Below are 16,052 nucleotides of genomic sequence, written 5' to 3' on the forward strand. Positions count from 1 at the left end.
GTAAGTGTTGATTAGTCCAAGCAGCCAGAAATCACAGACATCTTCTATGTTATCCAATTTAACAGCTTCCGTATCATATGCTGTACAACTTTAATAGATCTCCTTTCCTCAGTTTAGACTGGACACTGGTTAAGGTTTACTTGAACACTACCAGCAGCATGCATGTCTGCTCTGGGGGAATAATCCAGATCCTTTGCTCTCTCAGACGCAGATGAAAGGGAATTACAGTAATTAAACTGAAACAAAAAGGTCTGGAGAACTAAAACTGGATGGCCAGAGGAGAAGGCAACAGTACAGAGAGTCACACCTTAAAGAGAGCTCCAAATTGCAGCTCTGAATTCAACCACATTCAGTCTCTTCTGAGGGAAATTTAGATTCTCTCTATGGACAGAAACGACTCATCCCAGAATCTGCTTACCCCATTTATAACCCTAATTGTAACCCTAAACCTAACCCCTAAAATTGAGAGAGAATTCTACTTGTTTTACTATTCTGGTGGGGACTTTTGGGGGTTTCCGGTAACCACAAGGATATTTATACAAGCCCACAAAACACACGAGAGTACAGTTGAAGTCGGAAGTTTAAATACACTTAGGTTGGGGTCATTAAAACTCGTTTTTCAACCACTCCACAAATTTCTTGTTAACAAACTATAGTTTTGGCAAGTCAGTTAGGACATCTACTTTGTGCATGACAAGTCATTTTTCCAACAATTGTTTACAGACAGATTATATCACTTATAATTCACTGTATCACAATTCCAGTGGGTCAGAAGTTTACATACACTTGACTGTGCCTTTAAACAGCTTGGAAAATTCCAGAAAATGATGTCATGGCTTTAGAAGCTTCTGATAGGCTAATTGACATCATTTGAGTCAATTGGAGGTGTACATGTGGATGTATTTCAAGGCCTACCTTCAAACTCAGTGCCTCTTTGCTTGACATCATGGGAAAATCAAAAGAAATCAGCCAAGACCTCAGAAAAAAAATGTGTAGACCTCCACAAGTCTGGTTTCCAAACGCCTGAAGGTACCACGTTCATCTGTACAAACCATAGTACGCAAGTATAAACACCCATGGGACCACGCAGCCGTCATACCGCTCAGGAAGGAGACGCGTTCTGTTTGAACGTACTTTTGTGCGAAAAGTGCAAATCAATCCCAGAACAACAGCAAAGGATCTTGTGAAGATGCTGGAGGAAACAGGTACAAAAGTATCTATATCCACAGTAAAACGAGTCCTATATCGCTCAGCAAGAAAGAAGCCACTGCTTCAAAACCGCCATAAAAAAGCCAGACTACGGTTTGCAACTGCACATGGGGACAAAGATCGTACTTTTTGGAGAAATGTCCTCTGGTCTGATGAAACAAAAATATAACTGTTTGGCCATAATGACCATCGTTATGTTTGGAAGAAAAAGGGGGTCGCTTGCAACCTTGAAGTACGGGGGTGGCAGCATCATGCTGTGGGGTGCTTTGCTGCAGGAGGGACTGGTGCACTTCACAAAATAGATGGCATCATGAAGAAAACTCCTGAGTGGCGCAGTGGTCTAAGGCACTGCATCGCAGTGCAAACTGTGCCACTAGAGATCCTGGTTCGAATCCAGGCTCTGTCGCAGCCGGCCGCGACCGGGAGACTCATGGGCGGCGCACAATTGGCCCAGCGTCGTCCAGGGTAGGGGAGGGAATGGCCGGCAGGGATGTAGCTCAGTTGATAGAGCATGGCGTTTGCAACGCCAGGGTTGTGGGTTTGATTCCCACGGGGGGCCAGTATAAAATATGTATTCACTAACTGTAAGTCGCTCTGGATAAGAGCGTCTGCTAAATGACATAAATGTAATGTAAATGTAAGAAGGAAATGTATGTGGATATATTGAAGCAACATCTCAAGACATCAGTCAGGAAGTTAAAGCTTGGTCGCAAATGGGTCATCCAAATGGACAATGACCCAAAGCATACTTCCAAAGTTGTGGCAAAATGGCTTAAGGACAACAATGTCAAGGTATTGGAGTGGCCATCACAAAGCCCTGACCTCAATCCTATAGAAAATGTGTGGGCAGAACTGAAAAGGCGTGTGCGAGCAAGGAGGCCTACAAACCTGACTCAGTTACACCAGCTCTGTCAGGAGGAATGGGCCAACATTCACCCAACTTATTGTGGGAAACTTGTGGAAGGCTACCCGAAACATTTGACCCATGTTAAATAATTTAAAGGCAATGCTACCAAATACTAATTGAGTGTATGTAAACTTCTGACCCACTGGGAATGTGATGAAATAAATAAAAGCTGAAATAAATCATTCTCTCTGCTATTATTCTGACATTTCACATTCTTAAAATAAAGTGGTGATCCTAACTGACCTAAAATAGGGAATTTTTACTAGAAATAAATGTCAGGAATTGTGAAAAACTGAGTTTAAATGTATTTGGCTAAGGTGTATGTAAACTTCCGACTTCAACTGTATGTGTGTTTCCTCACTCTTTCTCTGCCTGGGCCTCTCCTGCCTGATCCATCCACCCGTCCAGTCAGTCACACAACCATTGTCTAGCCCAAGCTCTCTAGTCTCCACCCCCAGAGAGAGACAGACCCCTCCCACTCCCTGCAGACAGACAGATGGCTACACTGGCTCAGGGCTGGTAAACATTTCTCCCTTCACCATGGCTGCTCTACACCTCATTTCATCATGGCTGCTCTACACCTCATTTCATCATGGCTGCTCTACACCTCATTTCATCATGGCTGCTCTACACCTCATTTCATCATGGCTGCTCTACACCTCATTTCATCATGGCTGCTCTACACCTCATTTCATCATGGCTGCTCTACACCTCATTTCATCATGGCTGCTCTACACCTCATTTCAACATGGCTGCTCTATACTTCATTTCAACATGGCTACTCTACACTTCATTTTAACATGGATTCTCTGTTATTTCTCCTCTCACTGACTTTCACCAGGGGTATGTTGACGTTCTGAGACAAGGTGGCAGACTGGCTGGGACTGTTGTTCTACTTTCTCTGCATTCAGGTTAATTTGTTTAAGCCTCTGTCTCACCTTGGGGCTGACTAGTGAGGAGCAGAGTATGGATCCCCACCCAGAGATATAGGCTACAGGACACTGAGGCTGGTGGTCATCCTGTCTGATGACACACTGGTAAAATAAGCTCACCCAGTCCCTATGGGATCCTCGTCCCAATGAAACCTGCAGCTCTGCAGCTCTCTCTACAGTACTGTACTGTAGCAATCTGTAGCATTCAGTGGCATCACTGCCATCAGCTGGCTTCTATGACAAGTAGCACCTACAGTCCTACACACAGTATATCTCTATATGACATGGATAAACAAGGAAGGGGACATTACATGAGTACATGCCTATCCTCCTAGCATGAAGACATGACACACAAAAGAAAGAGGCCCCAGCCAGTAGTGCTAGCCTGGTATAGCCAGCTAAATGTGTTCTCCATTACTAGAGGAAGATGGGTGGTTTCCTCTCCTGCCACAATCCATCAATCATCTCTATTATAATGGACACTTAATGACATATCATTCACTCAAACAGTCTGCTATTCATTGCTGTGTCATGGGTCATGGAAAATAAGGATTCCCCCTCTGCTCTCATCTGATGTGGCTGGACCAGGCTTAGATTGAATCATGGCGAAGCCCAGTCTCTTTGAGACTTTTATTTTACATCCAGTGGCCTGACACACTACACACACACACACTCCTCCCTCCCTTGTCTGTTGAGACAGTAGAAGGACATATTAGATCAGACAGGCATGGATGTATTGCAGATTCATTCACACACATGCACGGACACACACAAGAGCGCACGCACACACACACACACACACACACACACACACACACACTGTGGGCTCTCCCTCCCTCACTGCAGTAATTTTCCATGAGTCAGGGGAACAGCTGGGCTGAGTGGTGGCTGGAGGAAAAGAGAGACAGCCAGCCAGTTAGCCAGCCTGTGCTGTCAGGACAGACAGAGCCCAGAGGCAGAGCTATACAGTAGTTACCTAACACCCTGTCATTGGTCTGGATGCCTGACCCTAGTTCCCTCCCTTACACTATAACATCAAATGTTTACCAGCTGATTCTGGATCAGTTTTGTGTTCTTAGCAAAACACTGGCTGGAGTCAGAGCAGAGATTTGACTGGACTGATCGTAAACTAGGGCTGCAAAATGTGCAAAAAATCGAATTGTTACCGATTGTGATTTGACTTGCGATATAGATCATAACACTTGGGTAAACTGTTGGAATCATAGAAATAACATGATTTATATTAAGAAGCAAAGTGGAAAGAAGCATCGTTCTTGATTGGAACAATGTGTTGACTGCATTTGACCTAACAGAACATCATGCAAACTTATAGTGAATCTAACAAGGAGGAGGAGGAACTGCGCTGCTTGAGTGACAGGGGGCGGGGCTTTGTGTATGGGAAGCAGCCGCAAGAGGAGAGAGGGAGCAAGACGACAAACAGAGTAAACTATTAAAATGGATGTTGTACGCGGTTGAGTGGCGTTTCAAAATATTGCGATATGGATAGGCCATCTCTTGCGATATGAATATTGCATGTCAATATTGCAATTTCGATGTGAATTGGATTAATTGTGCTGCCCTATCCTAGACCAGTGCTTGGGGCCGGGGCGGTAGTGAGTGATGCTGATAATATTATACTTCAGAGCTCTGTATGTTGTTCCCGGAAGACCAGCACAGTGACTCAGCGATAGATAGACTAGTCGGCAGGCAGTACTCAGGAGCCTGAGGGTGAATTGGCCTAGCTGTTCTAAAGTGTTGAGGAAAAACTAGTAAACACGCATTTACCACACACACACACACACACACAGACACACACACAGACACACAGAGAGAGGGATACGCACACAGACGCCAGTATTTCCAGTCCACTTCACACAGACGATGCTCCCTTTCTGCCTCTCTGTTCAAGCTTGAATTCCTGGAGTGAAAACAGTGAAATAAGAGCCTGCTCCTCCAGCTATATAGCCTAGCTGAGGACCCTAGCTATAGAACCAGCCCTCTGCTGAATGCAGCACTACAGAGAGATACTATAGGCATATCTATAGCACTGGTATTTATCATGTTTACTGGACATAGTAGTCTTATCTAAAGGCTGACGGTGCTCCCGAACTAAAGCTCCAACAAGCCTGTGTGTCTTCTTAACGCCTAGGCCCTATTTGCAATAGACTCAGCCATTCCCCAGTGCCGAGTTGTGTTAAAATATCAGGTGAGGTGTCAGGGACACCAGATACAGTGCCTTGCAAAAGTATTCATCCCACTTGGCGTTTTTCCTCTTTTCTTGCATTACATCCTGTAATTTAAATTGATTTTTATTTGGATTTAATGTAATGGACATACACAAAATAGTCCAAATTGGTGAATTGAAATGAAAAAAATAACTTGTTTCAAAAAATTCTCAAAAATAAATAACGGAAAAGTGGTGCGTGCATATGTATTCACTCCCTTTGCTATGTAGCCCCTAAAAGCAGATCTTGTGCAACCAATTACCTTCAGAAGTCACATAATTAGTTAAATAAAGTCCACCTGTGTGCAATCTAAGTGTCACATGATCTCAGTATATATATATCTATATATATATATATATATATACCTGTTCTGAAAGGCCCCAGAGTCTGCAACACCACTAAACAAGGGGCACCACCAAGCAAGCGGCACAATGAAGACCAAGGAGCTCTCCAAACAGGTCAGGGACAAAGTTGTGGAGAAGTACAGATCAGGGTTGGGTTCTAACTTTGAACATCCCACGGCACACCATTAAATCCATTATAAAAACATTGAAAGAATATGACACCACAACAAACCAGTGGCCAGAAAAAAGCCATTGCTTAAAGAAAGAAAATAAGCAAACACATTTGGTGTTCGTCAAAAGGCATGTGGGAGACTCCCCAAACATATGGATGAAGGTACTCTGGTCAGATGAGACTAAAATTGAGCTTTTTGGCCATCAAGGAAAACGCTATGTCTGGCACAAACCCAACACCTCTCATCACCCCAAGAACACCATCCCCACAGTGAAGCATGGTGGTGGCAGCATCATGCTGTGGGGATGTTTTTCCATCGGTAGGGACTGGGAAACTGGTCAGAATTGAAGGAATGATGGATGGCGCTAAATACAGGGAAATTCTTGAGGGAAACCTGTTTCAGTCTTCCAGAGATTTCAGACTGGGACGGAGGATCACCTTCCAGCAGGACAATGTCCCTAAGCATACTGCTAAAGCAACACTCGAGTGGTTTAAGGGGAAACATTTGAATGTCTTGGAATGGCCTAGTCAAAGCCCAGACCTTAATCCAACTGAGAATCTGTGGTATGACTTAAAGATTGCTGTACACCAGCGGAACCCATCCAACTTGAAGGAGCTGGAGCAGTTTTGCCTTGAAGAATAGGCAAAAATCCCAGTGGCTAGATGTGCCAAGCTTATAGAGACATACCCCAAGAGACTTGCAGCTGTAATTGCTGCAAAAGGTGGCTCTACAAAGTATTGACTCTGGGGGGGTGAATAGTTATGCACGCTCAAGTTCTGTTTTTTTGTCTTATTTCTTATTTGTTTCATAATAAAAAATATTTTGCATCTTCAAAGTGGTAGGCATGTTGTGTAAATGAAATGATACAAACCCCCCCAAAATCCATTATAATTCCAGGTTGTAAGGCAACAAAATATGAAAAATGCCAACGGGGGGGTGAATACTTTCACAAGCCACTGTAAGCAGTGTGTGTGTACCTGCATGTGTATAACCCAGGGGGAAAACCCTGGCTGTGTGTGTCTCCACACCTCTACACTACTGCAGCTATTAAAAGCCACGCCACTGCTCCTGCCTGAGCCGCTACAGTCAGCCCCAACCGTACAGAACTAACACTAGCCTGTTAGACAGGTCACTACCATCCACAAGTTACACTCACCACACCTCCTCCATCCCACATAGTTTAGTAGGGAGATGTGTCCTGGAGGTTGAGAGGTATAATAAAGAGGTATTATCATTATAAAGTATATTTCAATGTATCAGCTCGAAATCGAGCTCAGGTGCATCCTGTTTCCATTGATCATACTTGAGATGTTTCTACAACTTGATTGGAGTCCACCTGTGGTAAATGTAATTGATTGGACATGATTTGGAAAGGCACACACCTGTCTATATAAGGTCCCACAGTTGACAGTGCATGTCAGAGCAAAAACCAACCCATGAGGTCAAAGGAATTGTCCGTAGAGCTCCGAGACAGGAATGTGTCGAGGCACAGATCTGGGGAAGGGTACCAAAAAATTTCTGCAGTATTGAAGGTTCCCAAAAACACAGTTGCCTCCATCATTCTTAGCTGTGCCACTAGAGATCCTGGTTCCAATCCAGGCTCTGTCGATGCCGGCCGCGACCGGGAGACCCATGGGGCGGCACACAATTGGCCCAGCATCGTCTAGGGTAGGGGAGGGAATGGCCGGCAGGGATGTAGCTCAGTTGGTAGAGCATGGCGTTTGCAATGCCAGGGTTGTGGGTTCGATTCCCACTGGGGTATAAAAAATAATAATGTATGCACTCACTAACTGTAAGTCGCTCTGGATAAGAGCGTCTGCTAAATGACTAAAATGTAAATGTAAATGGAAGAAGTTTGGAACCACCAAGGCTCTTCCTAGAGCTGGCTGCCCGGCCAAACTGAGCAATTGGCGGAGAAGGGCCTTGGTCAGTGAGGTGACCAAGAACCCGATGGTCACTCCGACAGAGCTCTAGAGTTCCTCTGTGGAGATGGGAGAAACTTCCAGAAGGACAACCATCTCTGCAGCACTCCACCAATCAGGCCTTTATGGTAGAGCGGTCCGACGGAAGCCACTCCTCAGTAAAAAGCACGACAGCCCACTTGGAGTTTGCCAAAAGGCACCTAAAGACTCTCAGACCATGAGAAACAAGATGATCTGGTCTGATGAAACCAAGATTGAACTCTTTGGCCTGAATGCCAAGCGTCACGTCTGGAGGAAACCTGGCACCATCCCTATGGTGAAGCATGGTGGTGGCAGCATCATGCTGTGGGGATGTTTTTCAGTGGCAGGGACTAGGAGACTAGTCAGGATCGAGGCAAAGATGAACGGAGCAAAGTACAGAGAGATCCTTGATGAAAACCTGCTCCAGAGCGCTCAGGACCACACTGGGGTGAAGGTTCACCTTCCAACAGGACAACGAGTCTCTGAATGTCCTTGGGTGGCCCAGCCAGAGTCCGGACTTGAACCCGATCGAACATCTCTGGAGAGACCTGAAAATAGCTGTGCAGCAACGCTCGCCATCCAACCTGACAGAGCTTGAGAGGATCTGCAGAGAATAATGGGAGAAACTCCCCAAATACAGGTGTGCCAAGCTTGTAGCGTCATACTGTAATCGCTGCCAAAGGTGCTTCAACAAAGTACTGAGTAAAGGGTCAGAATACATTTGCAAAGATTTCTAAAAACCTTTTTGCTTTGTCATTATGGGGTACTGTGCATAGATTGATGAGGAAGATAAACAATTTAATACATTTTTGAATAAGGCTGTAACGTAACAAAATGTGGAAAAAGTAAAGGGGTCTGAATACTTTCCAAAGGCACTGTAAGTATCTTTGCCATAGATGAATAGGGTCAACTTTTATTTTATTTTCTGACACCCTACAGTAACATTTTGGCACCAGTAGAGTAACTATCTAGCTATATAAACCACACCCCTCTGCAAACATGCCTTCGCCGATGTTGTTTAGAAGGCGGTACTTATTTAAATTAGGTAAGAGAATATCCTGTTACCATTGGTGTTTAAATTAGGTTAAGGTGAAGACACCTTGTCCCCTTAATAATGAATCCAAGTGTTTGACATGGGGGAGGGCATTTGTAACTTTATGATCAAACCTTATCAAACTTTATACTGAACAAAAATATAAACGCAACATGTAAAGTGTTGGTCCCATGTTTCATGAGCTGAAATAAAAAATCCTTTATCTCTTGGATGTTTTGGCATTCAGGTCCAAAAAGCCACTTTCTGAGCACTCCGACAATGGGCAAAAATGTATGGACGGTTTCGTTCCAATCAAAAGGGGTGCTGTCAAAAAGTGAATGAATTTAAATTGATTTACCCTATAGCCTCTCCACTGAAACTGACACACCATTACCAGGCGGGGCAGGGCGGGGCAGGGCAGGGTAGGGCAGGGCAGGGCAGGGCAGGGCAGGCTCGACTGGGGCTGAGGATGGAGTGACCGCTGACCACACACACACAAACACACTCAGGCTAGAGGAAGCACAGCTCCAGCCACGGGACAGACCTGTCCGACAGGATAGAAAAAGGCATCAGTTTGCAACATGATGACTAATGTTCTGCTGGAAGTAAAGGCTTCAAACGTGGCCTCCAAACATAACCAGGCAGCAGCTGATTCAGAATGTCTGACACTACATGACAGAAAACTGGGAGCTACGGCCTGATCTGACTGCCTCTGCTCTAGGAGGACATAACGTTACTAGTTTTACAGGTCAAATTGGGCTTCCTCACTGAAATAGAACAGGACAAAAAGCTTTTTTTTTTGTTGTACTTTTACTGTTGAAAAGTGATATCCCAAGTATAAAAACAGTAAAGTACACACATTTAAAGGGGGGGGGGGCCTCTGGGACCTGTCTGTGCTACCCTAAAATAGCCAAAATAGCCTGTGCTTGTAAGAAACCGTTTCACTTGTCTGAGGGCAGTGGGGTTAGGTGATAACAGGGAGAATTTGGGGGACATTCACCCCAGCGCTGAAGGCTGATAATATACAGCCACTGACCTCAGACGTTAAAGGTCACTCATAAAGAGGTCACGGTGGGGCGTCTGAGACAGAAGACTGGAATTCCAACCACTGACAGGACAATCAGATGTGTAGGCCTAATCAGCGTGCACATTGCGGTGCTAGAAGATGTTGGAGCTGGGACCTGCTTGTTGGGTTAGGACAGTTGTCAAAGCTCTTCAATGACCACCTATTTAGTGTGTATTGTATTGTTGATAAAGGGAGCTTGGGTGTAATTGTTTACGTCTGCGCATGGAGCATCAGCTCATTTAACCAGAGCCCATTAGACGACTGTAAACATGCTAGCTAGCAGCTACACACACATACTGTTATGTAACTTCAAACCATGAATTTGCACTTTGATGATAAAATGGTTAAGTCCAGTGACCACAGCACACAGCCTGTCCTCTCAGGTCCAGCTATGCATAATGCATACCATAGCACTCATTTGAGAGAATGTATTCCATCTAGGAGAGAGAAAACTCATTATTACAGAAACAGCTTAATGACCTATTCATTTGATTGGAGGGGAGCGTTCAGCGCTCTGCTCTGCCTACCACATCTGAATACTAAGTCGGCCTAACCACCATCCTGAGACGATATGGGACAAGGTTCCTATCGGTTCTCAGTGTTCTAAATGTGAACACTACTGCAGAGGACAGCAGAGAGACCATGGCTGTGCATTCCCAATGTAAAAGGCATCACTCCGAATGATTGGATTACAGAGCTTGGGTCTAGGAGCAGATAGACCGTGAGAAAATAAAATCATGGGAGGGAGACAGAAACACATGAAGTGAACACGGTGACTTAACACATGAAGAGTGTTGATATATGTGTTCCTCAGACATATACAGTGGGGAAAAAAGTATTTAGTCAGCCACCAATTGTGCAAGTTCTCCCACTTAAAAAGATGAGAGAGGCCTGTAATTTTCAAAATAGGTACACGTCAACTATGACAGACAAAATGAGATTTTTTTTTTTACAGAAATTCACATTGTAGGATTTTTAATGAATTTATTTGCAAATTATGGTGGAAAATAAGTATTTGGTCAATAACAAAAGTTTCTCAATACTTTGTTATATACCCTTTGTTGGCAATGACACAGGTCAAACGTTTTCTGTAAGTCTTCACAAGGTTTTCACACACTGTTGCTGGTATTTTGGCCCATTCCTCCATGCAGATCTCCTCTAGAGCAGTGATGTTTTGGGGCTGTCGCTCGGCAACACGGACTTTCAACTCTCTCCAAAGATTTTCTATGAGGTTGAGATCTGGAGACTGGCTAGGCCACTCCAGGACCTTGAAATGCTTCTTACGAAGCCACTCCTTCGTTGCCCGGGCGGTGTGTTTGGGATCATTGTCATGCTGAAAGACCCAGCCACGTTTCATCTTCAATGCCCTTGCTGATGGAAGGAGGTTTTCACTCAAAATCTCACGATACATGGCCCCATTCATTCTTTCCTTTACACGGATCAGTCGTCCTGGTCCCTTTGCAGAAAAACAGCCCCAAAGCATGATATTTCCACCCCCATGCTTCACAGTAGGTATGGCGTTCTTTGGATGCAACTCAGCATTCTTTGTCCTCCAAACACGACGAGTTTAATTTTTACCAAAGAGTTATATTTTGGTTTCATCTGACCATATGACATTCTCCCAATCCTCTTCTGGATCATCCAAATGCACTCTAGCAAACTTCAGACGGGCCTGGACATGTACTGGCTTAAGCAGGGGGACACGTCTGGGACTGCATGATTTGAGTCCCTGGCGGCGTAGTGTGTTACTGATGGTAGGCTTTGTTACTTTGGTCCCAGCTCTCTGCAGGTCATTCACTAGGTCCCCCCGTGTGGTTCTGGGATTTTTGCTCACCGTTCTTGTGATCATTTTGACCCCACGGGGTGAGATCTTGCGTGGAGCCCCAGATCGAGGGAGATTATCAGTGTTCTTGTATGTCTTCCATTTCCTAATAATTGCTCCCACAGTTGATTTCTTCAAACCAAGCTGCTTACCTATTGCAGATTCAGTCTTCCCAGCCTGGTGCAGGTCTACAATTTTGTTTCTGGTGTCCTTTGACAGCTCTTTGGTCTTGGCCATAGTGGAGTTTGGAGTGTGACTGTTTGAGGTTGTGGACAGGTGTCTTTTATACTGATAACAAGTTCAAACAGGTGCCATTAATACAGGTAACGAGTGGAGGACAGAGGAGCCTCTTAAAGAAGAGTTACAGGTCTGTAAAAGCCAGAAATCTTGCTTGTTTGTAGGTAACCAAATACTTATTTTCCACCATAATTTGCAAATAAATTCAATAAAAATCCTACAATGTGATTTTCTGGATTTTTTTTTCTCAATACTGTCTGTCATAGTTGACGTGTACCTATGATGAAAATTACAGGCCTCTCTCATCTTTTTAAGTGGGAGAACTTGCACAATTGGTGGTTCACTAAATACTTTTTTCCCCCACTGTATTGTAGGTGTAGGTGCTAGCTAAGGTGTTGCATTCTCTCACAATGTACTGTAAAGCCAGTCTAGCATGATAACTACAGCGGTCTCCTTGCTGCTGTATTTCCCATCATCTCTCACAGATGGAAGGATGCCAATGATGACGAGTGTCCACTTGGGAATGTTTTATCCTTAGGTCTATACCGTCTTCTATCCCTCTCCACCCTCCATCTCTTACCTGGGATGAAGCCACCGTGTGCTGAACTGATGTGAGTTGAGCAGTAGAATGGTGGTACAGTTACAGCAGGACAGTGGTGCCAGCTGTGTTGAGCTGCCATGACGACATAGCAGCTTCACCTCCTCAGCAAGGTTGACTGGGCAAAAGTCAACAGCACTCTGACAATGTGATCTGGATCAAATAGATACACCGGAAAATGACAGGGAGAAGGACTGAATCCAGAGGGCTAAAGGAAGGTCTTCTCCTAAAAACCATTTGAACAGAAACATTGAATCTGTACAAAGGGCCGATAACAATTTGCCCCTAGGGGTCTAGAGAAGAAGAGTTCTCAGAAGAATGGGTATCTCAGGGTCCTGACATCACAGGCCCTTCTCCTCCACTATACGCCTGTTTATCAGAGGCACAGCAGGTTCAGAGACAGACAGACAGCCAGCCAATTGGGTTAGGGCCTGGTGCTCCATTTCAAAGCATAGGGAGAGACCAGCCTGGCCCTGTGCAATGCTGTGGTAATCCAATTGCTAAAGGAGAGGCTGCTGCACAAAGCTTAAGAAAACACAGTAGAGTGTGCTGAACACACAGGTCAGACAACAGAGATATTGTGCATCACAGGAAGGGAGGAGAGAGAGAAAATAAAATATCAAAGTTTGGCTGGAGTGACTGATTGTCATTCAAACAATGACAGACGCAGAATGGAAGGGAGAGAGTTTCACCTGTCCTGTACGGTACTGTAGCAGAGCTTGAACACAGATGACCTAGACCTATGGATATAGAGCCTCTCTCAGACAGACACCATAGCCATGTCATGACTCATGCATGATAAATTGTGCACTGCGGTTGTAATCAAGTTATGCTTGTACAGCCTAATTGAGTTAAGTGGAGATAGAGATTTTGCAGACACTGGGTTACAGCAAAACAATACAGTTTACAGTTCCCTCAACTGAAACTGTTCAACACAGAGAAGAAAGAAACAAAGATGGAAAGATCGCTAGGAGATTGGTTGTTATGCCTTTAGATAGGGCCCATTACATAAGAGTGCTGTGGCTCTCTGTTGTTTAGAAGAGGAGATGGGGCACACTTAGGCCTACTGACGCTCATCTGATCAGCCTCTCGGGCCTCAAGCTAGGCCCCTCTCTCAGACTACTGACAGACTACAAGCTTGGCACACATGTATCTGGGGAGTTTCTCCCATTCTTCTCTGCAGATCCTCTCAAGCTCTGTCAGGTTGGATGGGGAGCGTCGCTGCACAGCTATTTTCAGGTCTCTCCAGAGATGTTCGATCGGGTTCAAGTCCGGACTCTGGCTGGGCCACCCAAGGACATTCAGAGACTTGTCCCGAAGCCACTCCTGCGTTGTCTTGGCTGTGTGCTTAGGGTCATTGTCCTGTTGGAAGGTGAACCTTCACCCCAGTCTGAGGTCCTGAGCGCTCTGGAGCAGGTTTTCATCAAGGATCTCTCTGTAGTTTGCTCCGTTCATCTTCCGTCGATCCTGACTAGTCTCCCAGTCCTTGCCGCTGAAAAACATCCCCACAGCATGATGCTGCCACCACCATGCTTCAACATAGGGATGGTGCTAGGTTTCCTCCAGACGTGACGCTTGGCATTCAGGCCAAAGAGTTCAATCTTGGCTTCATCAGACCAAATAATCTTGTTTCTCATGGTCTGAGAGTCCTTTAGGAGCCTTTTGGCAAACTCCAAGCGGGCTGTCGTGCCTTTTACTGAGGAGTGGCTTCCGTCTGGCCACTCTACCATAAAGGCCTGATTGGTGGAGTGCTGCAGAGTGACCATCAGGTTCTTGGTCACCTCCCTGACCAAGGCCCTTCTCCCCCAATTGCTCAGTTTGGCCGGGCAGCCAGCTCTAGGAAGAGCCTTGGTGGTTCCAAACTTCTTCCATTTAAGAGTGATGGAGGCCACTGTGTTCATGGGGACCTTCAATGCTGCAGAAATTGTTTGGTACCCTTCCTCAGATCTGTGCCTCGACACAATCCTGTCTCTGAGCTCCACGGACAATTCCTTCGACCTCATGGCTTGGTTTTTGCTCTGACATGCACTGTCACCTGTGGGACCTTATATAGACAGGTGTGTGCATTTCCAAATCATGTCCAATCAATTGAATTTACCACAGGTGGACTCCAATCAAGTTGTAGAAACATCTCAAGGATGATCAATGGAAACAGGATACACCTGAGCTCAATTTCGAGTCTCATAGCAAAGGGTCTGAATACTTATGTAAATAAGGTATTTCTGTTTTTAATTTTTAATACATTTGCAAACATTTCTAAAAACCTGTTTTCTCATTGTCATTATGGGGTATTGTGTGTAGATTGATGAGGGAAAAAAGTAATTTAATCAATTTTAGAATAAGGCTGTAATGTAACAAAATGTGGAAAAGGGGAAGGGGTCTGAATACTTTCCGAATGCACTGTATTTTACATACATCAGGTTTGTAAAGAACCAAAGAGTGTGGTCTGCTTCATGTTTTCATTTTAGCCATGGAAAAAATATTGTGATACTGGTTTCATCACAGCCCTATTAATTACAAGTGGGAAACTCGTCTATCATCCTGAGCACCCACTTCTCCCACACAGTGACCTCTGACGTCACCTAAGGAAATGGCCTGTACAACAGCATTTTCGGCAGGTAAATGCAACAAAATATTCTCTATAAAAAGCGATCTATTAAATGTGGGTTTTGAACTCTAGAAATTGTTTACAAGCATGATAGGTGTACTTTTAGTTCATGGTTGGCACAGCTTGTTGGCCATTAGCCAATCGGCGTTCAAATCACATGAATGCATCCAACTGGCATTTACAACTTCACAACTAGTAAATTCCCACCTCCCACGGTTACAAACATAGCATCAGAGTGGAAACTGGAGAGGCCCAACATAACAATCCGGTAACAACAGACAATGCAAGGAACATTGTGAATGCTGAACATTGTGAACTGCATTTAATTTTCCCGCTGTACCGCAACCGAACTGTGACCGCAAAACTGCAATACGTACCGAACCGTGGGTTTGGTGAACCATTACACCCCTAAAACAAATCCTTCATCCCCTCTGCAGTGGCAATCCTCAATAAGACTGTGGTGAACTGACATGGAAATGCTCAATGTGTGTAACGTGTCTGTTTCTATCCTTTTAATGAGAAGAGCGCCAAATACCATTTTTTCCATTTTGTGCAAACCTAATTTTGCATTTTAGTCATTTAGCAGACGCTCTTATCCAGAGCGACTTCCAATTAGTGAGTGCATACATTTTCATACTGGCCCCCCGTGGGGGAACAACTAAGTTTTCTAATAGACACCAAAAAGGTTCTCTCCCTGATCAACAGTGGAGATGGAGACCACACAAGTAGGCTACAGACAGTACAGTACAATCAGAGGGCTCACTGAATCAAGACACAAACACTGGAACTTCAACTGTTTCCGATCACTACCACATCACTCACTCCCAGATTCAGCAATCACATTTTTTTGAGTCGAAAAGGCTTGATGAGATCATGTCTCTATTGATTAATAGAGAAATAGGCCTACCTTCTCAAATAAATCTCCCGGGAAACTAAACTTTTATCTAATGGGTCT

The 16,052-nt window shown here is 44.6% G+C and overlaps 1 protein-coding gene across 13 annotated transcripts in view; it reads right to left on the reverse strand.

Annotated features, from left to right (window-relative positions):
* The window catches only part of LOC121554960 (CLIP-associating protein 1-A), a 110,921-nt gene that overhangs the window by 80,806 nt on the left and 14,063 nt on the right, over positions 1-16,052 (reverse strand). The window lies entirely within an intron of this gene.

This window comes from Coregonus clupeaformis, chromosome 40 (assembly GCF_020615455.1).
Source record: "Coregonus clupeaformis isolate EN_2021a chromosome 40, ASM2061545v1, whole genome shotgun sequence".
Lineage (NCBI taxonomy): Eukaryota > Metazoa > Chordata > Actinopteri > Salmoniformes > Salmonidae > Coregonus > Coregonus clupeaformis.